This window comes from Quercus suber, unplaced genomic scaffold, assembly GCF_002906115.3.
Source record: "Quercus suber isolate HL8 unplaced genomic scaffold, Cork oak 2.0 scaffold_24, whole genome shotgun sequence".
In the NCBI taxonomy this organism is placed as follows: domain Eukaryota; kingdom Viridiplantae; phylum Streptophyta; class Magnoliopsida; order Fagales; family Fagaceae; genus Quercus; species Quercus suber.
Window position 1 is genome coordinate 86,302 of NW_027069489.1, and position 11,559 is coordinate 97,860.

The 11,559-nt window shown below is 34.7% G+C and overlaps 1 long non-coding RNA gene across 1 annotated transcript; it reads left to right on the top strand.

Annotated features, from left to right (window-relative positions):
* Positions 1-7,749: 7,749 nt before the first annotated feature.
* Positions 7,750-8,295, top strand: LOC136061421 (uncharacterized). Its single transcript, XR_010626208.1, has 2 exons — positions 7,750-7,871; positions 7,954-8,295. It is a non-coding gene; the product is annotated as an uncharacterized LOC136061421 (long non-coding RNA).
* Positions 8,296-11,559: the final 3,264 nt, after the last annotated feature.

The window sequence follows — 11,559 nt, forward strand, 5'->3', positions numbered from 1 at the left end:
CTGATAGAGTGATAGTGATTGCCTTCCAGTACTCACATTAATTTTTTTTTTTAAGTGGTAAATTTGCACATTTTTATTTATAAAATCACTCGTATTATACTAATCAGTTTTTAGTATAAATAAAAATTGAATCATAAGTTTTTTATTTATTTATAAAAAAATTTATCAATTAAATTAATTGAAATCCAAATAATAATTCTTGTGTATAAAGAAAGATAAATAATTAAATAAAACTTATATTTTAATGAAATATAATGTCTATTAAATAATTTGACAATAAATATTTTGAAAATTGAATATGTAAAATAAGAAAGTAAATTCTTATATTAAAATAATTTTTTATTTATTTACAGTCTATCACATTCACGTAAGACATCTGCAACTCTATCATTCAAGATAATCGTGGCAAAATACTTGTAAAAGCAATATTATTGCCTTAAAGTTGAATGCCAAAAAAACTACTATTAAATTCCATTAGAGCATCTGCATCCGGATTCTAAATCCTATCTTATTTTACCACCTCAAAAAATCACTTCATCAATTATACAATACAATTTTACAATTCTCCAACATCCTAACTTTTATATCTCAATCCTACTTATTAAAATAATATTTTTACATAATAAAATAATATATCTCACCATTACCATTATCCAATTCAACACATTATTTATTCTTTCTCTCTCTTTCCTTCTGGGCAGAACCACAATCACCACCACCGCTGCACACCATCACCGCTGCCACCCCCACCGCCGGCAACCTAGAAACTACCGTCAACACCTTTTTTTTTTTTTTTTTTTTTAAAAAAAAAAAAAAAACCAGAGAAGCTCCGAGCTTGACGTCCAGCCACCGCGCCGATCGCAGCTGATCTCCAAGCCACATCGGTCTCCAAGCCGATCTCCACCGCGCTTGACGTCCAGCCACATCGCCGATCGCAGCCACGCCACATCGCCGAGCTTGACGTCCAGCCACATTGGTCTCCAAGCCGATCTCCACCACGCGTTAACGTCCAGCCACCGCACCGATCGCAGCCACGCCACCGCGCCGATCCGAGCTGGCTTGGTGATTCGGCGTGAGCTCTGAGAGAGAAGCTTGAGAGCTGAGAGAGAAAAGAAAGAGAGAGACGATGAGAAACAGAGAGAGGCAGAGAGAGAAAAGAAAGAGGAAAAATAGGAGGTGAGAGAAAATTTCGGGTATAAAAAAGTATTAAAAATTTTTTTTTTTTAGCATTTGAGATATGACCTTCCCATTGCTGATGGATTTTGGGGCTTAAATGCCAAATGTTCTTAACATTTGGCATTTAGAAACCCAAATGCGGATGCTCAATAGTAGACTTCCAACAAATGCGCTAACCCGTTAGCCCGAAAAGGCCCCCTCATCCATCAAGACTCTGTGATATTTGTTAATCCTCTTGTAGACATTTCTATACTTTTGTTTTATGATATTATTGGACCATTGGTATGTATTATGAGAGGATTCTTTCTCAAACTTTTGTTCTTGGTTAAGGGTTTTTATTTATGGGTCTATTTAGATACTGCTTATTCTTAAAAACTGAAAATATAATAACAAAATTATTTTTAAATGTATAAATAATATTGTGAAACACAATTTTATAATTAATTTTACCAAATTTCATACTTATAAATCTCGTAAATAATATATAGGACCCATAAATTATTTCAGCAACATCCAAACTCTATATATCTTTTTTTTTTACCCAAAAAATAAAATCCCAAGCTGTCTCTACTAAGGGATTTTTTCGTCATTTCATGAGCTCCCGGGCTCAAAAATCTGGATTTTGAACTCTCTCTGACTGACCCATTTGTACCCTTTTTTCTTTTTTTTTTCTTTTTTTTTTTGCTGAATGACCCATTTGTACCTTTTGGATACTCTAGAGGGGTCCAAGAATATTTTTGGAATCTTGGATGATCGAAGCATTGTAGGGTCCCAAATTCCCAATCCCATGGTACCAGAATGGATGAAACTTTTGGATTTTGTATGAAAATAATATGGTTCCTCGTTTTCAAGCGCCACTCTCAACTCCCCCACGTTATTTTAAAAGCGAGTGGCAAAAAATCATAAAAGGTTTGGATTATGTACAATCCTATCCAAACTTTTCAAAAATACTCAATTTGTTTGTTTGTTAAGTACAACAGTACAAATATCACTAAGCATTGTTTGAAAATCTCTTTATTCTTCTTTTTTTTTTTTTTTTCTTTTTTTTTTAAGAAGTAACCCTTCTATTCTTCTAAGTCCTCTACTTCTCAATTTCTAGTTGAAATTTTACCTTAATAACATTTAAGGTTTATACAAGTGACACTCCCTAAATGTATGTATAAATAATCACTGCACACCTTTGTGTGGCGTTTGGTACAAGGTAATGTTTTAGGATTTCTATGAATGTTTAAAGATTCCCATGTTTTGTTGCAAATCATGTTAGGGAATCAGATGCTAGGAGAATCTGGATTCCTCGCTTAAACCCCTCTCAGTAGAAATGTGGATTCCCTTTAAAACAGATGGGAATTCAGATTCCTAAGCTTAAAGGAAATTGTATTTTTTATAAATTGACAATTTTAACAATTTTTTTTAAATGACTTGGTAGTTTACATTCAAATCTAAGGATAGAATGAGAAAAATAAATAATTCATTTAAGATTTTTGGGAATAAACCAAACATAGGAATAGCTACATTATTAGGAATGTGATTCCTAGACATCACATTCTTAGGAATCTGGATGCCAGGAGTAACGTGAATTCCCCGTACCAAACGCCACATTGGTGTGATGATCACTTCATAAGTATAAATGCTTGTGGAGTATAGGGGGCAAGAGCCGGGATTCAAGTCTCCAGGAAGGAGTTTCACACACGTATACACTTAAATTAGGTTATAGTAGAATTCTATCTTGTATAAAAAAATTAATTAAATAAATAAATAACCATTCTTTTGAGATTTTTTTTTTAAATTTTTATAAATGCAACAAGTAAGATTACTTCCATTAGGTTTTAGATTGACAAATTCTATGACAATGTAATAATTTTTAAGTTTGTAATGTCTTATACAATGTCCAATATCAAAGTTTGAAAATGGAGCTTAAAGAAGACAATCTATTAGGATTAGGATTTGACTGTCGGTCGATCGACGCTCCAATGATTGAAATCCATGTTTCGACAGACATTCGTCCACTCCTCAATAGACAGAAAGAAGATTTTCAACAACTTTTAATTGCCACTCAATTAATAAAAAATACACATACTATGACATGTTTTAATTTTTGAAGTATGTTGCTTTCGTTTTCGTATCCTAGTTGCATAACATATAAAAAGGCTTGTTATAAACGCGATTTCATAAGACTTCAAAGGCTGTAACTGTTCACCTTATAGAAAGATAATCTAAGCCTCAAGTTTTGCAATGGACCTGTTATAAAACAGGATGGTGAATAAAAGTTTACAAGCTTTTCAAGCTTGCCAATTTCTCTAGGCAATTGACCAGTAAACTTGTTAATGCCAATGTAAAGGTCTGTGAGGTTCTTCAAGTTAGCAATTTCAGGTGGGATTGTACCAGAAAATGAATTATTTGATACGTCAAAGGATGTCAAAGATTGAAGCTTTGTGAAAAGTGTGAGTGGAAGAGAACCTGAGAGAAAGTTGTTTCCAAGGCCCAAGTACTCGAGCCGGCTCAAGTTTCCGATCTGGGTCGGGATGCCTCCGGTCAGAGCGTTGCCGGAGAGGTCAAGGGTTCGGAGCTGAGTGAGTTCTCCAAGCTGTTCTGGGATTTTACCGGTGAGCGAGTTGAGGCCGAGTTTGAGGGTTTGCAACTGAGTTAACTCAGTGAGTTGAACCGGTAACTTCCCGGACAACTCGTTTTGGCTCAGGTGGAGGTCTTTGAGTCCTTGGAGATTAGATATTTGACGTGGGATTTCGCCGTAGAGCGAATTGGAGGAGAGGTCAAGGGAAATGAGGCTGGAGAGAGAGGCAAGAGAGGGACTGAGTGGGCCTTTGAGGGACCGAGTTGGGAGTGCGAGTTGGGTAACTCGGCCGACTTCGCAAGTGACACCAACCCAGTTGCAGTGTGGGGTTGATAGGTTCCATTGAGAAAGAATTTGTGGGTTTTTAAGTGAGGTTTTGAATGAAAGAAGAGATTTTGTTTCTGAGTTTTGCTCATTTTGGCTTGTAATGGTTACAAGGAATAGGTTGAGCACAAAGAGAGTGAAAATTTGAAGCTTGAGCGCCATAACTGTTAAGAGTAAGAAACAAAGGATTCTAAAGTAGAAATTTACACTTGGGAGAGAAAAAGAGAGAGATATAGATGGAGAAGCTAATGAAATAGTCCAAGAGAATGGGATATGTTGAGGTTAAGAAGCTTGAAAGCCATAGCGAAAACAGAGAGCGTGTGTGAGAGAGAGAGAGAGAGAGATAGAGAGAGTGATGAATTGCGCTAAAAGAAGTCATATTTGTCAGAGAAGGGCACGTATTTCACGTGAATTTGAGACATTGTAAGCAACGGCAAATCCGATTTGGTTTGCAAGGAAGCCCCCCAAAAGCTTTGATATTTCCTTTTGTTATTTGAGAAGTTAGAGCGATGTAAATTTTGTGATACAACTTTTTTTTTTCATAATTATGATGTGATTAGTGTAGTTGGTGGAGAAAAAGTGGTATAACAATACTAGGAAAATAACAATTCCCACTTTTACGACTTGCTAATTTATGTGATCGTGAATGATCGAAGAAAAGCAAAGAGTTTAAATGATCCAAAAGAATTCACTACTCATTATTGCATAAATTTACAAATTATAAAATTGGGTGTGCAATTTAACTATTATTATTGTATGAAAGTAATGTTTTATCAAAAGTTGGGGTGGCAAAAGAAGTTTGTTATTTATGTAATTAAATGTTATGTGTATGTATTCATTACATCTATGAAGAACAAATAATCCTCCTACACCCTTGGCTACTTCAGAAAACATGGCTTTTTTGTTTTCTCTTTGTCTTTTTATTTGTTATCTTTTTGTTGTTTGGGTTGGCGAATTGGGGTTTTTTTTTTTTTTTTTTTTTTTTTTGTTGTTGTTGTCGTCTCTTTCACTTTCTTCTTTTGCTTTTTGTTCGTGTATTCGTAATCATGGATTACTTTGTCTTGGTGCTTTTTGCACTTTGCATGGTTGGAGTTGCATGGTTGATTAGGGTCTAACAATTCTAGCGTTGCAATAAGCTCGCTATACTTTTCATTATTTTAATCTAATACTTTTGCATAATTTAATTTGTTAAAGAAGATTCTTTTGGCAATAAAGAATGAATATTCTTACAAATGGAGAATTCACTACATTCTCTCTCTGTCTCTAGTGCTAATCTTGAGTCCTTGACCATTGTATTGTGCGTGTCAAAAGCCATCGCATAATTTGGATTGTCGACTTGTGGTCCTCCGTTCGGTTACTTTTTTTTATATGTTTTAGGTTATTTTTAAAAATATTTCTCTTTTTCAGTGATCAATTTGCTATTGCTTTGTAAAATCCCTATATCTTATCTTATTTCTCTTTATTCTCAATCTATGTATCATTTTTTTTTGAATAAAAAAATGGATCTTTTATTTTTTTTGTGTAAATTCATCAGCCTTATATTATGTGACGATAGTACTAGTATCTTTGAAATCTTGACAAGTCTATTATCATTAACATACACAAAAGTTTAAAAATGGCACATGCTTTTAAAAAGCAAAATAAATAGAATAGCTTTATAGATCTGTTTTTTATTTATTTATTTAATCATTCTGAATTTGTCTCTATTATCATAAATTGAAGAGGCTATGGGGGCCAAGGGGTGTTATATATATGATATACTGTATTTGTTTTATAACTTTTATAAGTTTAGAAATGATTTGGGTCAAAAATAAAATTAAGATGGATAAAAGGGACGAGGGTGGAAAAGTAAAACTAAACTTCAATGTTTCTGTTGTAAAATTTCAGCGTGAGTTGTGTGAATGTCAAAATGGGTAAAAAAACAAAAAGATAAAAAAAGGAAACGCTTTATTGATGCTGAGCATCTACTTCACAGAAGTGGAGTGGAGTCAGAGTCTCCGAGAGTAGAGTACGACACTGTTCTGTGATTTGTAAGCATTCACATAAATTTCTTTGTTTTTCTTTTTTCGTGGAAGTGTGACTTCTTTAATTGCCTATGCCTATAGGAATACTGTTTTTTTCCCCCCTCAAATGACTAAAGAATAAAGAATCACCCTAGAATTTAATATATATATTTTTCATAATCATTCACCCTAGAATTTAATTGACTTATTGATTGGTTACAATTTAATTGCACTTCCAAGGATCACCCTAGAATCACTCCTGGGTAAAGTCCTTTTCCCTTGAAATCTGGGTTCTTTGGCTCGTTACAGATAGTCTCATCTTCAATCTGACCAATTCATTAAGGACTTTGAATCCGTTCCAAAACAACTTATTTAGTTAAGATTAAAAATTTTTAGTTTAAAATATAGAAAATAAAGTTAAAAATTAATTAAATAGTACAATAAAATTTATAAATAATATAAAAAAGTGCTAATATAATCTATGAATAATATTAAAAATAAAAATAAAAACTCAAATAAATTGAAACTTGTAGCTCCTCTTAGTTACCGCTGGTTTCTAAACCAAAAAGCTTTATAATTTTAGACTAAATTATACATTTGACTCTTGTAATCTAGAATTATTTTTATTTTGACATTTTGTATTTGATTCGTTATAATACTTGCCCTTTATATTTCAAAATTTTTATTTTAACCCTTTTATGTTTGATTTAATATTTTGTTTGGCCCTTTACATTTTAAAATTTTCAATTTCATGAAAAGTCAAATGAAACATAAAAGGCCAAACAAACAACAAAACCTAATATGAATGGCAGAAATGAAATTTTAAAGTGTAAATGGCCTGTATGAAAATAACCTCAAACTTTAAGAGCTAAAAGTGTCCTCTAGTGAGAAACTGAGAATTTTACAACCCAGCTTTCTCCACCATACTCCTAGTAAAACTCCCTACCCTTATAAAATGGTTAAAGCTTTCTCCTATCATGTTGGTTATTGATAGCAGAGTTTTGGACCATTAGAGACGGTCTTATACTAGTTAAACACTTGGACTCACTCACTTGGTTGTGGAACTTTATACTAAACTTGTTTTAAATTTGTTAACCAATTATTATTATTAACGACTAGCCCACGTTCACGAAAATAAATGATCTACTTCAAGGATCATTCTTGAAGGTTTAATGCCTAAATGATGCATTGGGTTGATTGGTTATGTGGCTTCAGTCTTGATCACCGATATGGCAACAATATTATTGTAAAAATCAATTATCTGAACTCACAGGTTAAANACTCTGTAAACCTGAATGACAAAAACAAAATGTAGAGAACCTGAATCTAACAGAGAAATTTCCAGCATAGTAAAGAAGCAATTGAAAAGAAAATTCATGATAGGAAACTATTTTAAGTTTTTAACAAAAACCATGAAAAGAAAATGCTGTTACCTCCAGAATAGTGTAAATAGGTAATGTTGTTTCCCCATCAATGACAATGCTTTTAAGAAGAGAACCATGACGTCGACCGTAGGCAAGTAATATGTGCTCAGATGTGGGTGAGAACTGCAAATACAACAAATGCAAATGTTCAGCTCATAATAATATGAAGTCTTTGGTTGCACCAAACAAATTTACCTCTGGGATTTTAGCAACAATGCAACAGAACACTGAAGTATCAACACTTCAATTTTTGTCATTCAGGTTTACAGAGTTTCAGATATGGAACTTGTGGGAGTGCTTCCAAGTGCAGAGGATGAGGTCAATGTTGCTTGCTTTCATCCATTTGCTGGAGGAGGTCTTGTTTATGGAACAAAGGTGCACTTGTGTACTTTCAGAGAAATCTTGGTTATTATGAGTGTATATATTATTTAAATTGCAATTTTACTTTTGAATACAGGAAGGGAAGCTTAGGGTTTTACAGTGTGATGGTGCTCGTGGTGTGAATTGCACTGGATCAAATTACATTCCTGAGGAAAACTTGACTCTTGTAGGATAGTGAACCAGGTTGTGGCCTATTCTTCATTTTTTGTTGTTTTATGATTTTTAATTTGAATTTGAAAAGCTTTGTTCTTTTTACATTTTTATGCATATTCCCCCCTCCCTTCCCTTTTTTTTTTGTTCTTATTTCTCTTTTGTTCCTCCTTTCATTTGGTCACAAAACTGTTTCTAACTTTAATTGTAAATACGATTGTAGCTTAAAGAATTTTAACATGCTAAGAAAGCGGTGGGTTATCTTCTACTTGTCATGTGGCTGGAATCGGTGATGTTACTAGTGTGTGCGTCTATATATATATATATATATATTATTTGATATTTACAATAATAGGGAGGGGGATTTGAACCCCAGTTCTCCTCATAAAGGAGAGCAGGAATGCCACTAAACTGGGATCTTGGCCGGTGATCTTACTAATATGTAATGGAGTTGATTCAATCAACATACATTTAAAAATCATAGACCAGAAAGTATGAGAAATATAAATTAAACTTATTTGTATCTTTTGACATATAACTAAAAAAAAATTGTTTGTGTAATACAACACCTTAAGAATAGTGGTTATATGGTAAATCATTGGCTCATGTCAACTTTTTTTCAAGATGAAGCAATTAATTTTGATGATTATATCTTTTTTAGCAATAAGATTAAAAACATGCGTAGATGGGCTTTGTGCTTCTTCAAAAAGGGCCAAAAAAGAGAGCCTAAAGAGCGCTTCATGAATTGAGTTTTATTTTTTTGGCCAAGCAAAGTGCTCAGACTTTGGGGTCTTGAACTTTGTGCTTTAAGCCTACCTAATTTGGGCTGTCCACGGGTTGGGTTTGTGCCTAACTTGGAACTGACTCAACCACTTCGGGTCTCCAAAATCTAGATCTGCCCTCGACCAGTAAGATGAGCTAGTTCGGGCAAGTCGGACCTCAGTTGATGTCGGCTGGTAGTCTGTTGGACTTGGGGAAGAAGGATATGGTTGAAATGTGGCGAAAATGGTTGAAATTTGCCAAAATCCTCCAGATTCGGCCAACATATGATTGGATTTAGCGAGATCTCAAAGAGAACTAGCCGGATCTCGAAGGATGTTGACGAGATCTTGTTGGATCTCGACATATCTGGCAACAAATGATTGGAAACACCTCTTACTTGCAAAAATTAGCTTGGTTTCGATGTATTGGCTGGTTGGGTTGGTTGGAATTAGATTTTGAAGAGAAGACTTGTCCACCAATCCGCTAGTCTTGATTGCTAGAGGTTGAGATTTGCCGTTGATCGTCATTGGTGTCGGGTTGATTGGTTTTCTAGTACGAATCGGACGGTTTGTATTAGGTGGATCAAGTTTCGGGTTCTGGTGGATAGTCTCATACCTAAGTGTGCTTTTAACAACATTTAATTTGATACTGACATTCCAAGGGTGATATGTATAGAAAGTCTTATTTGAAATGTATTAGTACAAAGTTAATCAACTTCGATTAATCTTGTTCAAAAGCTTTACGATTTGAAATTTGAATTGAGGTTTGTAATCTTAGTAGCTTGCTTGAAGCCATACATGATTCTCAATTAGCTTTATATATATATATATATATATATATTGTACATTTCCTTTTGACAATATGATTTTGAGTTTGATTTTTTTTTTTTTTTTCATTTGATATTATTGCGATTAGAAATTTGAGTAACTATAGTTTTAATTTGATTTATCATAATTTGGTCCTATTATTTATTGATTCATCCTAAATTAATGAGCTCATTGTTTGGTAATGAGATATAATAAACCTTCTTGTTATAAATGAAAATATTAAGAATGAATATTATTTGGTTTTGAATTGATATTTTGATATGGCATAGGAGAAATTACACTTTACCCCCTAAACTATACTCCTTTTACACTTATCCCTTATCCCTTAAACTACAAGAATGCACATTTACTTCCCTAAACTATTATCCATGGGATGGGGTATAAGCTCGCTTGCTGTCTCCTTTCGATAATCTAGCTTGGTCCTTTCTTTTACACCTTGTGGAAAGTGGAGTGCATTAGCCCTTTTAGAGTTAGAGATAGGCTTTTACTGCTCTCAAAGTGTATCGAAGACCTTGGAGCAGGACTCACTTCGATGGAGGATTGCTGGACAGTATCTAATGCAAGAGATTGTTTCGTCCTTCTATCTACGCAATTCTCTATCTTTGTTCGTGATCATGTTAGGCGAAAGATAGTTGTAAAGGAGCGGCTATGAAACGGTGATTCCCCCCTTTCCATTGAAGTAGGAGGGCCTCCTTCCCCACCATTCTAGCCTATTCTTTTTAAGGATTTTACCGATGCTGAAGGTAGCTTGCTTACCAAGCCACCCACTTGAGAAGCTAGTCACCCGAAAGAAGTGATGAGGAAACGAAGCTGTCTATGAAGCTTTGCTCCCCCCTATAGTCGTAGTACTCAGCTCGTCGCTACTTTGATTCAAAAGGTAACCAACTTTCTCCGGTTTTCGCAACTGTAATCATTTGTTACTCTGATTACTTCATCCACAAATCTTTTTTTATTATTTCAATAGTGGTACGCTCTAAAAAAAAAAGTCAAGGTATGCTTGCATTCTAGAAGCGGTAGCTTCCTGCCACCTTCATTCCTACTGCCTCCTTTGGTGAGAAGCTCCCTTCCCTTTTCTAAAATGCCTAATAGGTCTGCCTCAGCAAATGTACAAAGTAGAGCTGCCCGCTCTTTGGCTGACCCTCTTCTTCTCATTTGGGTTGGGTCAACCCAGAAGTTAAGTAAAAAGGAATGGAACCATTAGAGAGTCGTCTACAGTTCACACTTGGGAGCAAAGACGACTGACTTTGGAAGCGAAACACAAACCGATTTCTACTATTCTAGGTTCTTATTGACCGTAGCGAAATCAAGGTTTATGATAAAGTCAACAAAATTTCTATGGTGTTCTACTTTTGCATAGTCTCGGCCCACAGTAGAAGGCTCCACACCTGAGCCTCGTTAGACTCAGCGGAAGTTTAAGGCGTAAGTATAGAGAATAGAAGAGATGAAGTCCATCCCTTAGCCTAGTCTATATCTACAACTGACACAACTCCGTACCAACGCCTTACTACTACTTAATTAATTCATTAACAGCTAAGCGATTTTATAATTTGAGCTTTCCTTAACCAACTGACCTCATTTCATAACCTTAACGTACTTTCTTTCTTACTTTAGCATAGGCCTTCGCCAGTTCAAACGGGCAATCCGCCCCTTTTTTTTTTTTTTTTTTCCTTAAATTAGAAAGAGCGAGGCCTTACTTATTTTGTTCAGGGGGCTGAAAGACAAAGAAAGAGGGCGTGGTTGGTGTGTCACTAGGTCGGTGGAACCCGTAGGACAGTTCAATTGGACATGTAGGTTATATTTGTACCGGTTTCTCATGTGAAACCATAGAAGGAATTCAATCACTACTAATTGGTATCTTTATTTACATGGGTAATTGTTTAGAGGGGTAAATATGCACTCTCATAGTTTAGGAGAGCAAGTGTTACATTTTGGGGATAAGTATA